Raw genomic sequence first — 15,625 nt, forward strand, 5'->3', positions numbered from 1 at the left:
TCTCGTAGGCAAATATATGTATGCCTATTTTTTTTTGCAAAACAAAATATTTTTAGAACTCGCTCTGAGGCTTCAAAGTTTCCTGATTTGAAGTAAAGAAATCCTTACACAGCTACAGGTTTAACCCAGAGAGCAGCTATACATTTATTAGCTTATTATTACTCTGCCATACAACTCATTGTCAGTCACCGCAGCGTGGGATGGCAGCAAATATGGTGTACAATGAGCGGACCGTCCGAGGGTCAACTTTTTTTGCAGCCGTCCACCTGCAATCCCTTCAGCCGGTGTTCAACTTAAATGTGTCATTTTTCATAAGCTTTTCTTACGCTTTACTCAATTTAAATTATACTTTTAATCATTTTTTTTTAGAAATCTATTCTCAATAGTCTAAAGAATGTCTCTTTAAAATTTCAAGTTACACAAGTATATCTGAGGGTCACAATGAGCCTCCAAAAATTGCCATTATATGCCATTTTTGATATGCCTAAAACTTTTGCATAATATTTCTGAGATATAAAATTGCGATAAATGCAATATTCATTGATAAGTGAACAAGTATATTAAATATCAAATAAATTGGCTTATAATTTCCTGTCCAAAATCGAAGAAATAAAAATTGGAAAAATTTTACATGTTAAACTCCATAAGATATAAAAATGGCCAGAGCGAGTTCTAAAAATATTTTTTTTCGAAAATAAAAAAATAGGCATACATTTATTTGCCTACTGGAACGATTTGGCCAACAAGCCCGTTAAAATTTCTCAAATGTGAATTTTTGGGCCACCCTAATATATATATATATATATATTAAATCTACCATTTGTTTCTAAAAAAAAATTTTAAATAGAAAATTAATCTTTGTGGTTGAAATTTCATCTTTTTTGTTAAAACTTTTCCTATTTGCTGTCAAATTCGCCTGTTTTGGTTAAAATTTGAAATAACCTGTAGAAAATTTCATTTTTTGGATTGAATATTAACTTTTATATACTAAAAACTGAATTATTCTATTTTTGTTTAAAATTTTATATTTTTTATTGAAACTTGATTTTTTTAGCTAAAAATGGAATTATTTGTTTGAAAATTCCCGTATTTTGTTGAAAATTTGTGTTTTTTGTTGGAAATATAAATATGAAGACACGATACATCCGTAAACCTGAACATAATTCATTTAATCCCACATTTCTTAAACCATGTATTGTTCAAAAGCACATAAAAGATTGGAAGCCTATACATTTTATACAGCTGTTTTGTTGTGAAGGTCAAGTACAAAGTGTTTAATGGTACTTTTCTGATATTAAGTAAAGTTAGTGTAACATTGGTGTATTTTTAGTTATAATTAATGTTTTAATTATTATTTGCATTGAATATAAACATTAAGTATTATTGCTGTGATGCATGGAATTTGTTATAAAATTTCATTGCTGATAAAAAATGCGATAGCAACTTATTGAGATTTTGAGGTTGATATTACATTTTGCAATTTAAGAGCGAAGTGCTCGCAGTAAACAAATTTATCAAAAAGACGTAAGATGAAAACATAAAAAGCTATTTTTTATTTTAATCGTGATTAAAATAGTTTCTGTTTTTTCATCAAACATTTTTTAAATTTGAATGAAATCTTTGTGTAATTTGTAAGAAAAATTTCAGTAAAAGCTTAACTTCCTTAAAGTTTTTGTAGTACGTTTTTGTAACCTTTCATAGCAAAAAATAATATTTGATAGATTTTTGTAGATATATACGGAAGATTTACATTAAAGTGGCCAAAACTATCTAATTCTGCGACCAGCAGTTCGCTTTTGTATTCTAAAATTAATTCCTAACCTCAAAATTTCAATATTTGTTATCGCATTTTCCACCAGCAATGGACTTTAGTGTTGAAAATCTTTGGAATAAATTTTTTTCGTCACATGACACTTTCTAGGATTGTTATATATCATTTTCATTTTACAATGCTCATATTGTTTAAATAAATGGAAATAATATAAAAAAATAAGCACATCAAAATCAGATTTAAATAATAATTTATAGGACATTTAAGTCAAAGCGCGACACTATACTCCGCTCTCCCCTAATCCTATTAAAATCTTATTACAAGATACCTTTTATTACCTTCTTTCATATGAATATGCAAACTCTAAATTATAAGTATAGAAACGTGATGAAGATGGATAACGGGAATCGATCGAAGTCTGGAAAGTAGAAAAACTTTTTAAATACTTTCGCAGATTACTCGAACCGCTGGGGAAACTTTTCTCTCAGGGGTCTTCGAAATGGAAAGGATCAATTAGCCGGCGTGGGTTTGAACTTGAGAATAAAAACGAAATGTGATCCAACCAGTTTTGTCTAAATTTCAATTAGTTATTACTATTTTAAATCAGTGCAAGTGACTGAATTCAAGCTAAAAATCAGTATTTTTACTGACGCATCGGTCAGTTTTAATGATTTATCGGTGAACAATAACTGTTTCATAGCTAGAATGCAGTAACAGATTGAAAGTAATAACAAAAATGACTAGTACAAGTTTATAGAGCATATAATTACATTTTTAAATTCGAATAAGTGTTTCTGAGCCTGCTAATGTATATTTATATGTAGAGTTCTACAAAAACTTCCAAAACTTAATAGAAAAAAAGTCATAATCATACTTATAGCCTATTCTCTGACAATAAAAGCATATGTAAAACTTTAACAGACCTAAAACATAAAACTACTTTAAGGGTCACATTATAAATAAATTATATTGATTATACTTCTATTATATTGTTTATACAATATTTCTCTTATAAAAAGAATATGCACCCGTGCGGATTTGAGGCTAAAATTGGGAATTGTTGCCCTTCAGTACAAAACAAAATTTTCAATTCATTTTCGACCAAACTAAGCTACGATCATATGTTTTTTTAATAAAATCAGACTACAACGTATTTCAGTAAACTTTCTATAATTTCTGACACTGAACTTTTTTGAAAAACATGTAGCTGATTTACTTTCTCTGAAGCTTCAATCAGTGATAAAGTGAGTTAGAGTTTGTTAAAGGAAATGAGGCGGAAAGAAGGATGCAAATCTATATTACACGTAGGATGTGAGGATGACGTAAAATGATATGTACCTCGATCGTAAAACGGACAATTTTTTTCTGAGCGTCGCATCTAGTCGTTCGTCCCGAGCTTCAAGACTCGTTACAGAGAAAAAGGTTCGGCACACAGGTAGAACTAGACGGAAAACTCAGAAAGTTGGCAAATGGTTAGCAACCTTAAATTAGTGGCCAGTACGCTTGAAGTGAAAATGTGAGAAATTCTCTAACAAGCCCACGTGTGCAATGTGCATCCGGGTTTCTATAGAGTCGCATCTCTTGCGAGTCACCGGTTTTTCTATTGTTCCAGGATAGAAGTGTAAGTTAGTTGACTTGGCCTCCGGTTTGTTTTCATTATCGTTTCTACCTTAGAAGTAAGTCCTGCGGGGACGATGGAAATGTTACTGTATTTAATTTCTCCCATTTAATTCCCCCATGACTTTCAGGATGCTGTCATCAAGAAACTCTACCGGAAGGAAGACCTTGGTAATGTACGGTAACGCAGTAGTTATAATGTGAAATTTACGGTGGTGCACATTGCAAAACTATGCCCGGAACATGACATAAAAAGCATTCCACCTTGATCTTAATTTGTCAAGTATTCAAGCTAATTAGCATTAACAAATTATTCACATGCAAGATTTCTTCTAAAAATATGTTTATTTATTAAATCGTACGTTGATCATTACAGAATACAAGAAGATATATATGTGGGCATCCACATTAAAAGGGCCCTATGGTCCGTAGTGAGTTACTTATAGGGGCATATAGCTGGATAAATTCCAATTTAAAGTAAACAAAAAACTTTCTACGGTGAATACAAGTTGCCGGGGCAGTTTTGAAAATGGAACTTCGAAACCCGTTTTTCGTGAAAAACGCATCTAAACATGGTGAGTGCCATAAGCACACGCATTATACTTTTTTTCAAACACGAAATATAGTTACTTCCGGCTGGTTTCGAGACATGAGTATCATCCTCCAATTAAGCCGTAAGGGTCTTTTTCTTGCGGATGCCTACATATTTAGTATAAAGAAATGTTTATGTATACAAAGCTGGTACCAGTAACAACAAATTGTCGGTACCAGTAAAAAAGTTTTACGGTACCAAAAAAATTGTTTTACCGGTTTTTATTAACATATTTTAAGGATACAGCCTAGACTGCCCGCAAAAATATTTTAAAATTATTTTTTCTTCCATGTTTTTAATGCTACTATTCGGTCCTCAAGATCTGCCATCTTGCTAGAAGACGTTCCAGACTAAAAAAACATTGAAAAATGTTAGAGGTAAAACTGAACTTATTTCGATGACTAATCACAGAAGATAAATCAAAGAGACGCAGGAATAGGGCTCTGATCAAAATTATTTCTGTGACCAGACACAGGGGTGCCTTCCAGCCTCCACGCGACGTTGAAAAGAGATAGGGGTTAACCAGCCTTATTGCTGTGACTAGTCGCAGGGGTGCCTTCCCAACGCCAAGATATGTTGAAAAGGGATTTGACCAGAATTATTTCTGGGACCAGTCCCAGGGGTGACTTCCCCCTCCCACGAAGTATTAGAAAGTGTTAGAGATGTGATCAGCATTATTTCTGTGACCAGACACAAGGGTGCCTTTCCTACCCCACGATACGTTGGAAAGGAATAGGGATTTGACCGGCATTATTTCTGTGATCAGTCGCAGGGGTGCTTTCTCACCCCCACGATACATTGGAAAAGAGTTTGACCAGCATTATTTCTGTGACGAGTCACAAAGATCCCTTTTCGCCCACACGAAATTTTAGGAAGGGGTACGGAATTAATGGAATTCATTAAATTAATTGAAATACGTGAATTCATTCAATTACGTGAATTGCATGTATTCTTTGAATTCTGCGAATTCTATTAATTTCTGGAATTCAATTAATTCCTTCAAATCCATGAATTCCTTGAACCCCATAAATTCCTTGAACTCCATGAATTCCTTAAACTCCACGAATACCACGAATACGCGCGGGAGCGGTAATTTTTCTTACCGGTGACTACTTTTTTTACCGGTATTAAAAAAAACATTGCTAATTTTTATCCCAATTTCATGTCAACTCCGAGTTGTAAGGGGGAGAAAGAACCATGGTATTTTTTGTATGGGTACTGGGCCCAAAGCGTGCAGATTTAAAATATATTTAGGTGTTTTCTACTTCTCAAAACAAACAAGTTTGTCCATAGGATCGAGCTTCTAAGACGTGTCGCTAGAGAGCTACATCCTTCTAAACTCATAAAAAGGCTTTTTAATCTTAGGAAGAAAACATTCTCCTTCTGGCTAGATTTTCATCAAACTTGGTATAGCTGAATTTCTTAGGCCGCTAATTATAAATTTAAGGTCCGAATTTCAAAATTCAGTCATTGAGATGGTAAATTGATGGGAGCGTCCACATTTGATATAAAATTGTATGACTAACTCCACGCTCCGGTCCCAAAAATATGTGCCATTGTTCTTTCGAAATTTTTAGTGGATAATTTATGCTGCACGAATATTTGTTGCATTACAGTTACCGCGACTATTTATATTCTATTAAGGGAATAGATTAACTAATTTTTTAATTAAAAATGTAGATGGTCTGGTGAAACTGAACGGTAATTGAAAATATTGAATTTCATTTCCTTGGTACTTTTCTTATCTGAAGGTAAGCTGATAAATTGAAGTCAGAATTAATAAATCTGATTTTAATGATAAAACAAATTTCAATTCATACTGGGAATCCTATTTAAGTAACTCTTATTTAAATTGTTCCCAGAATTTCAGTCTTCGGCATTTTGATGATACGGGGACCGCAGGACCGAAAGGGGGGCCCTGAATGTTTACGTTCGAAGCGAGCGAATATTGTGTTCGTCTTAAATTTAAATGAAGATCATTTCGACGTGTCCAATTGACAAGGTGCCATTTGTGCAGAACCAAATAGAAAAGTTCCCTGCTTCAGAGGGCACTGGTGTTTCTAATACTATTTGTATGGCATTTTTAGGCTTCCAAGTTTCACCACCCTAGATGGCACCTTTTTATTTCATCCTACCGAGATGGAACCTTGTCATTTCAATACGTGGATTTAAGACCACCCCGAAAGCGCACTTAAATGGATTTTCCAAAATAAAATCTAAGCATAGAAACGAGATCACAAGCAAAATTCGTTTAAATACAATATGGCTTTACGGCCAAAGACATATTCTGGAAGTTCAATTGCATACACTGAGATTCATAAAATAAACATTCAATTAAAATTAAATATAATTACAAAGCATTGAAATGCAAACATTAGCTGCAATTATAATTCAAGAAATAATTATGGAGCTCTCCACCAGCCTTCTTATTCTCAGAAAAAATATTTTCTTTAATAAGGATATAAAATTTTTTTTTAAACCGAACCAGGTATATATTATGTAAAAATGGGTGTTTGGAGAGACTTCGCGGCGTAGGCTGCTTTGCGACTTCAAGTGGCGCCGGTGAGGTATGCCTGTGTGTGTCGAAAACAAAACGAAAAGTCCTCTTTGATTTTCGCGAATTTTATTTCTAAAATCTCAGTTATCTTTCTGGAATATTTAAAAAATAAATAAAAAATACCCATTTAAGAAAAAGAGTTGATTTTTTTTTCACTTTGATAAAACAAGGTAAAATTTAGAAATGTTAAAAAAATGCTTATGACCAATCGATCACATAGGTTATTTACCAAACACTTTTAAATCTCAACCCATTTAAATTGGGCTACTATTTGACAAAACAGGAGAATATTTTTTGATAATATACTGTTCAGTAGGAAAAAACATAGTTCAAGTTTGAGCCCGATCGGACATTGCCAATTTTCGAGTTGCGGGGAATTTGAAATATAATGCCCCATATAGATTCTAATGAATATTTTAAAAATATAATCTGAACTGATTTTTCATTTTATTTCATGTAATTCTTATAATACAGAGGTGTGTCGCTGTGCATTTTTATTCGGCGCGCCATCGCAACGCGACATGCCACCGTTCTCAATTTTCGACGCCGTCAGTCGGTAGCGTGACTATTTCAAGACCACTTAAGAGTGAAGTTGGCTGCACAAAAATACTGGCGCATGCGCAAACTCAAATTAAAAATTGTAGCGTACAGTTGTGCATTTAATTTCCGCAGTTATCGACTTTCTCAATCGATAATGCTTCGCTTATGACCAACGTCGGATTTCTTTTTGGTCACTTGTTCTCTAATTAGTTTTGGCGGTAAATAAACTAGATTTTATTTTCTGTGTATATTTTACATTATCTAGACATTTTTAAACAATTATTTTATGTACAATGTATTTGTAATAAATTATTATCTATCAACTCTGTCTAACAAGTGATTGTTACATGGGAGGTCGAAGTTCAATCCCCCATCGAAAAGTAAATTTTTTCAGTGAAAAATGTATTTTTTGTCCAAAGTGCACGACAAACCCGACTGCCGTGTCTGTAGAGCTGTCGGCAAGTGTGAAATGGCCGTCCAATAACGTTGACGCATGCGCGTTTCGAGCGTGCCCGTAACGACATTGTAGAAAAATCTGTATGAGGTTTAATATACATATGTGTGAAGCAAATATGCACTATCGCTACTGAAATGTAACATACCTTGGTGTAGTGAATTTAATATACATGCGTATGAAATTTAATATACAGGTCAGTATAGCAATGTGCGTGAAAACTCAACCGGTTTTCATTTATTTAAATCTTGCCAAATATTCTCAATTAAATTAATAATCTAGAATTCGTCGACTCAGTTGTTATTTATAATGATAGTGCAATGTATGGATAAGTTTTTTTCCTAATTTCGTTCTAAATGGTCAAAATTTAAGTCGAATACAGCTAATTGTAGGTTAAGTCTGTTATTTATTTGCTTGATTGAACTTTTGGACTTGAAATCCAATTTAATTTTTGATTAGCAGAAAGAGGGTATCATGTTTTATTATTTAGAATCGAAAATTACAGTTAAACTTATTTTAAACTTGTGAAAAATGAAATTATATGGTTTTTTTCGTAAGTGGTTAACATGAATGTCTATGAAATTTAATATACGCGCTCTTAATAGCGATTTCATATGCTTAGTATATTAATTTTTATAAACATGCGTATATTAAAGTTAATATTATTTTTAACAGTGAATCTATATCAGTGGACGGGAATGTTTTATTCTCGCTCGTGCGGCGAACTTCACTTTGTGTCATCCTGTTCCTGATTGGACTGTTTAACCCTAGGGACTTTTCTTTAATAAATACAAATAAAAATACACTCGTGCGGGATTGACCAGCTTGTCGGCCTCGTCACACAATGTACTATTTTCCATTATAAATTTTCTAAACTGTGTAATGGCAGGGAAATAAAATATTAAAAATAAGATTAGAATGCAATATATTTAGGTTTTATCAAGAGTACCCTATTATTTTACTTTTCTATTATCATTGCAAGTTATTGTTTATAAATTAGTAAACATTCCAACAAAAAATATAAATAATAATTTGATTATATTTTTGCCGCTTTAAAAAATCGCAGAGGATGAAAAAGTGCATTTAAACGCTCAGAACAGAATTAGAACATTCTAACTTTTTTAATTTCCCGTCATATATATACTGTAAGAAGCTTAAAAAGTTCAAATAATCTTTGCAGGTCCTCAGATATGGCTCTGGGTCCATAAGGAAGCACGAAATGCAAAAGACAAAGAAAGGGCGTGTAATACAAAAAGAAAACTGGAATAAAAATAATATGTTAAAAGCTACAAACATCTCTTCGAAAGTTTTCTCTAAATGAATTTGTATAGCAATATAAATATTTTTAATAAGCAGGAACTATGTATTCGATGTGTAAAGTGTAAAATTTGTAAACATATGTAAATATAGCCCAGAGTATCAAAACATTGCAAAACACTTAACAACTGCATTATGTAGTATATTGAATATCGACGAGAATATTCTATTAAATAAACAGTGCATTATCATTCATAAGTCTGATTTTTCGGAAACAACAGTGTTACAAATCATTGTAACCCTTATAGTATTTCGTTTTCTGAATTAAAATTGTATTATTATCATACCATACATGTTATATGTTTATTATTATACAACCGTGTGGAAATCATTCCTGGCAGACTAGAATTATTCTAGCGCCAGTATTGGATTATTCGTGGCTGTCTGTTCACGCCGAATTATATTGTCGCTCTTTATTGCAGTGCTCAAATCAAAGGAAATAGAAGAAATAAAGTTAAATGTGTTGTCAGTACTGTCTCATAGTACAGCTTTTTAATTTAATTCATCACTAAGTATCAAATGATCTGACGCACTATACATTGTTCATTGGTAAACTATTGAATGAATTATAAAGCTAATATAAAAAATCCCCCCGCTTCGCGGGCACATTTTCCAAGCGCGCCTGGGGCGCGCGAATGTTGGTTCTCGCGCTTCGCGCTCGATAACATATTTATCTCGCGCTCCGCGCTCGGTCTTTGCATTACACTCCACATTTGTGCACAGACCACAATGCGAAATTTTCTAGATTCTATGTTAAAAACTATTATATCAAATGTCTACTACCACTTTTTTTGTGTACCTTGGTCTGGTACTGCTCATTCTGAAATTGCAAAATAATGATAACATTTTATTTTTTCTGATCCGAATAGGGCCCTACTGTGGTTGTTTAATCATTTTCCCTTTTCTTAAGTGAAGCTGAACACTTTCTTTTAATTTGTCATTAAAGAAGGTTCTCAAAGTACCTACGGCCTTGACCATTACATACTCATTGCGAAATTCGCGCTTAACAGTTAGGTTATACAGGTTCTAATTTTTTAAATTTTGGGCTCATCAAAAAATTCGGCTAGAATAGTTTTGAAATATATTTGGTATCTAGTGAAAATTTCAAATGAAATTTTTGGATCTATGAAAAATATAAATTTCTCTATTTTTTGAAAATTTTGAAAAGCGTATAACTTTTATCATTTTCATCGAAATTAAAAATTTGATTTGGATGATTTGCAAGTCTTTTACCTATATATGAGAAACTTTGACAAAAATTTTGTATAATATTGAGAAAAAAAAATTTGAAAATTTTCAAAATGCTATAATTTTTTTAATTTTGGGCTAATCGAAAAAATTGGCTAGAAAAGTTTTGAAATATATTTGGTATCTAGTGAAAATTTTGAATAAGATTTTTGGATTTACGAAAAAAATAATTTTTTATATTTTTTGAAAATTTTAAAATTTTTGAAAAGTATATAACTTTTCTAATTTTTATCAAAATAAAAAATTTTATTTAGATAATTTGCAAGTCTTTCACCCATATATAAGAAACTTCGACATCATTTTTTAAAATTTCAAAAAAAAAACAAGTTTTGAAATTTTGAAAATGTGCCCAATTTTTTAATTTGGATTCGAAATATCTGATTAACAAACTTAGCCTTCATTTTGGGTACCTTCAGAAGTGTATCACATGCGGACTCGATTGGACAAATCCTTCAAAAGTTAGCGTGGCTACAAAATTCAGGTAACCATACATACAGACATACAGACAGACAGAGACCGATGCAATTTTATGATTTTCGGATTCTGCGAGTGCCGAAACGTAAACATCCGTTACAAACCAGAGATCAAAAATTTGGAAGATTACATTACATTCTCAGAAATGAGAATGTAAGAAGTATTGCTGAATAAAGACATTTTATCGTTAGTTTTTCTAGGAAAGTAATTTTCCTTTTCGTATCACATGTATCCAGTACTCTTGTACATTTAAATGGCACATTTCCTAACCTCAAATATCATGCAGTGCTACTAACAACACTCAACTTTCATCATGCAATGCAATTTGAAAACTTCTACCAAAAAAGTTAGCAACAATAACCGCCATTCAGTGTGAATACGTTTCGCGACCACGAGGTTTGAAGTTTTCCAGATTCTTTTTCGACGTAAGAGCATTGGAATCAAGACCCAACCTAAAACTGGATTTTCTCATTAATTAGGGCTTAGTCCTCTTTTCAATTAAATCTTTATTCGGAGTAGAACATTGGCTAATTCCATTAGTTTTTGTATAAGGTGTTTTTTTATTCTAACTGCAGCATTTGAAAAAAAAGTCTCACATAAAAGTTATTGAAATTCAACAATTTTTCACTCAGAATAAAAATTTGAATCAATGCAGGAATAGACCCTAATGATTTAAAAAATATGTAATCTAGTATCTATGGAGTAAAATGAGAATTCAATTTTGAGGCTGGCTCCTGGTTCCAAAACATTTACAATTAAGTAACAAGTTTATGTCAGGAATGATTTAATTATAAAAATTAGTATTGAATATGCAATCTAGGTAGCATCTAGATCGACTAGATTTTACTAGATTCACTAGAGCGTGCCAGTACCGCTGTTGTAGATAGCGGCTAGTCGATTGGAGCATTGCATTTGTGCACTGCCCCAGGATAGTTTCTCGAGATAGTGCCAGTATAGACTCCTGGCGGTCTAGGCTGGAACAGCATAGCGCCATGAATTATTTCCTCACAGATGTTTAGTTTAATTTTAAAGCCTTAAATTATGCACGCGGATTACTTAGATGCAGTAGCACATACATGAAATTAATAGTATATACGATATATTTAATATATAAACAGAGAAAACTAAGATCTACATTTTGATAATAATGAATAGAAAATTGCATGTTTCAAATTTTAAAATAAATATGGAGCCTAACCTGAAAATAATCAATTTACAGAACTTAATATATGAAAATAAGCAAAAAGTGAAATAAAATTGCATGCACGCGAATAACATATTAAATTCCAAGTGTATGCACAGATCCAGGGATGAAAGTTTAATGTGACAGTATATGAGTTTTTTTCGAGGAGAACGATCCCTTTCTCGTCTCTTCCATGTATTCGAGCGCAGATGAAATGATCCCTTGTATACCAAAATTCTCATTCTTAAAGTTTTCCTCTCATTGCATTGCTATTTTTTCATTCGATAGGGTATGCATCTTGCTCTCCCCAAATTAAATAAGGTACATATACTTTGAGCTCGCCCTATTTATCACGAAGGAAATAGTAGGTCTTCAATTGGAGATTGCAATGAACTAGCCCTTGCGTATAATCGAAAAGAAAGTCGCGCGTAGAATTCGCGATTTACCAATTAAAATAGGAGAAAGCATGGCTAAGTAAATAAAACAGGAAAGATCGAAGAAATAAAGAAAGGAAGGAATAAGAAGCGCCGCAACGGGCATCGCGTGAAAACTTGAAATTAATTAGCATTGGCAACAGAAAATTTGTGTGAAATACGCTCGCGTTCCTTGAAGGGGTGAGTTGAGTGAGCAAATATGTAGACCAGTGCCGGCTCACTAGATTCGATTCGGCTCTAGCCATAGAGTGGACGAATTCGTGACTGTAAAAAAGCGATACTAGTTAAGGATCCCGTGTGGAAATAATTCATGACGCTATACTGTTCCAGCCTAGACCGCCACGAGTCTATACTGGCGCTATCTCGAGAAACTATGCTGCGGCGGTGCGCAAATGCAACGCTCCAATCGACTAGCCGCTATCTACAACAGCGGTACTGGCACGCTCTAGTGAATCTAGTAAAATCTAGTCGATCTAGATGCGACCTAGATTGCATATTCAATACTAATTTTTATAATTAAATCATTTCTGACATAAAAGCACTGTGAGCTACATTGAGAATATTAACAAATTCCTGATTTCTGTAAGAAAACTGGAATATAGCTCGTATGTGCTTTTGGCAGAATGTTTCCAAATATTATTGATAAAGAAGAAAATATTAATTGTAAATGTTTTGGAACCAGGAGCCAACCTCAAAATTAAATTCTCATTTTACTCCATAAATACTAGAATCACATATTTTTTAAATCATTAGGGTCTATTCCTGCATTAATTCAAATTTTTATTCTGAGTGAAAAATTATTTAATTTCAATATCTTTTATATGAGAGGTTTTTTTTCAAATGCTGGGGTTAGAATAAAGAAAAACATCTTGTACAAAAACTATTGGAATTAGCCAATGTTCTACCTCGTATAAAAAGTTAATTGAAAAGAGGTCTAAGCCCCCGAACGAAACATATTCACACTGAATGGCGCAGTGATCCCAGATTTGAAACGAGGTACACTCCAATGCTATCACAGGTCTATGTCCGTGTGAATATAGTAGGAGACGATGTAAATGACTGGGTTGCGCGCGCAACCCATTTCTTCTCTTCTGAATTTGAAAACTCGAAGGTGCACGATTGCCGGTCGGAACACTTCGGCGGTTCTATTTATCTCTATCTGCTTTGAAATAAAATCAAGAGATTGGGATTTTAATATTTACAGATTTCGATGCTGGCAATTCTCATGATTTGAATACTTCACTAACCCGCGTCCAGCAAAATTGCGGTAAAATTTCAGCCACAACCACGTCTCACAACCGTGAGATAGGTGGTTACAGTCTGTGAAGAAATCAATACGACGATCCAGCAAAAGCCTCGTGCACCCTAAGAACACGGAGCGACCCAAGAACAACCGTCTTCTGCATTTTTCCCGCAAGTGTTCTAGCATATTGTTGACACGCAGGGACGCTTTTTAGGCCATTATCAAGTGAAAGCTTGGCACCTCCAAGAGCGCCGATGATAAGGACGATCAGTTTAACAGAATATTCCGGGTACAATCGTTGCAACTCCCTTATAAGGTCTCGATACCTCTCTTTCTTTTCATTCTCCTTGCCTATGATGTTTTTGTCAGCTGGTGCCGAAAATTCGATAACGAACATGGTTCGCTTCTCGAAGTCAAGAAGAACCATGTCAGGCCTCGAGTGGACAACAGAAACAATTGTCGAGAATACACAGTTCCAGTATATGCGGCACTTCCCATTCTCGACAATTGACTCAATTTCCCTAGGACCATTTAGAGGAGCGATATTAAGGTTAATGCCGTAGGAGTGACAGAGATAATAATAAAGCATTCTTAGTGCCGCATTGTGCCTTTGAATGTAGGTCGTTCCCGCGTGAGTTGGACAACTAGATAGTGTGTTAGCTAAATGCTCAGGGTGTGCAGGTGGAAAGGACACCGTCTTGGCATGCAAAAATGAAACCCTCTGTACCAGACTTCAATTCGGGCGATTTAAGGAAAGCAAACGTTATCACACAAGACATTGACTGATTCTTCACATTTCTGTGGAAGATACCGTGCATCCTCATATCGAGGAGCTGTTCACGAAAGTTTGTCTCTTATGCTTTCTTAATCCGGGCTTTCAGGAGTAGGTACTCGAGATAGATAAGATTTGATGCATTTGGCTCAACCCTAATACTGTATTCAAGTCCGAGTGTTTCAGCAGCCACCTCCGCTGCTTTGTACAGAAACGCTCCTTTACCCAAATCCCATTCCAATTTCATTAGTATATCATTCGACAATCCCCAGAGCTAGATGCAGTTGCTCTCTGTTTTTAGCATAGATCTTAAGATCGTCCATGTAAAATACATGGGTGAACTTGTACTTTCGATCTGCAGGTTTGCGGCACAAGTACCCGTGGTAATGGCGAAGTGCTAGAGATAGTGGCAATAATGTAAGGCAAAAGAGGAGTGGGCTCATGGTGTCGCCCTGAAAGACACCTCTCTGAAAGGTGACCTTGTTAGTTATCACACGATTTTTGCCAGATGAGATAGTAAATCTGGGTTTCCAAAGCGCCATCAATCTCTCTATGCACTCAACTATTTGCGGATGAACCTTTAAGATTTCCAAAAGACAGATGATAAGTCTATCGAAGCACTTCTGATAATCATTTTGTAGTATAGCCTTGACTTCTTTCAGCGATGCAGTTTTTATCTCCTCAATCGTTGAAAATCGATGTTCTTTCATGGGTCTCTTCAGTTTTGGGAAAAGAAAAAAGTCACTGGAGGCCAAATCCGGTGAATATGGAGGCTGAGGCATGACTGTGGTACTGTTTTTGGTCAGAAAATCTTTCACAAGCAACGATGAATGAGCAGGTGCATTATCGTGATGCAAAAGCCACGAATTGTTTTTCCAAAGTTCCGGACGTTTTTTGCGTATCGCCTCTCGCAAACGGCATGGCATGAGCCAACCGATATGCCAACATCTTCAGCAACTTCTCGGATGGTAATTTGGCGATTTTTCAACACCATTTCTTCCACTGCTTGAACGTTTTCATCTGTTGTTGACGTGCTGGGACGACCAGGGCGAGGTTCGTCTTCGACATCCTCTCGGCCTTCTTGGAACAGCTTGTACCACTTATACATATTTTTCTTACTCAGAGTAGACCCATCGTATGCAACTGTCAACATTTCAAGAGTTTTAGAGCACTGGATTCCATTTTTCACAAAAAATTTAATGCAAACTCTTTGCTCCATTTTTTTCGAAAGAAGAAAATCGCCGAGCACACCAAACCCTTCTGACCTTCTGCGCCTCTGCCAGAAAAACAACACGAGTTATATAGTCAAAACTGTGAACATATGATCGTGACGAGAGTACCAACACAACAAAACAAAACATTTAAAACTTGAGTGTACGTAGCCCGCGAAAATTGAAAAGTCACCTTACTTTTTGAACATACA

The 15,625-nt window shown here is 34.4% G+C and overlaps 1 protein-coding gene across 5 annotated transcripts in view; it reads right to left on the minus strand.

Annotated features, from left to right (window-relative positions):
• The window catches only part of LOC117167645 (connectin), a 526,083-nt gene that overhangs the window by 215,652 nt on the left and 294,806 nt on the right, over positions 1 to 15,625 (minus strand). The window lies entirely within an intron of this gene.

The sequence above is a fragment of the Belonocnema kinseyi genome, chromosome 2, assembly GCF_010883055.1.
Source record: "Belonocnema kinseyi isolate 2016_QV_RU_SX_M_011 chromosome 2, B_treatae_v1, whole genome shotgun sequence".
NCBI classification, from domain to species: Eukaryota; Metazoa; Arthropoda; class Insecta; order Hymenoptera; family Cynipidae; genus Belonocnema; species Belonocnema kinseyi.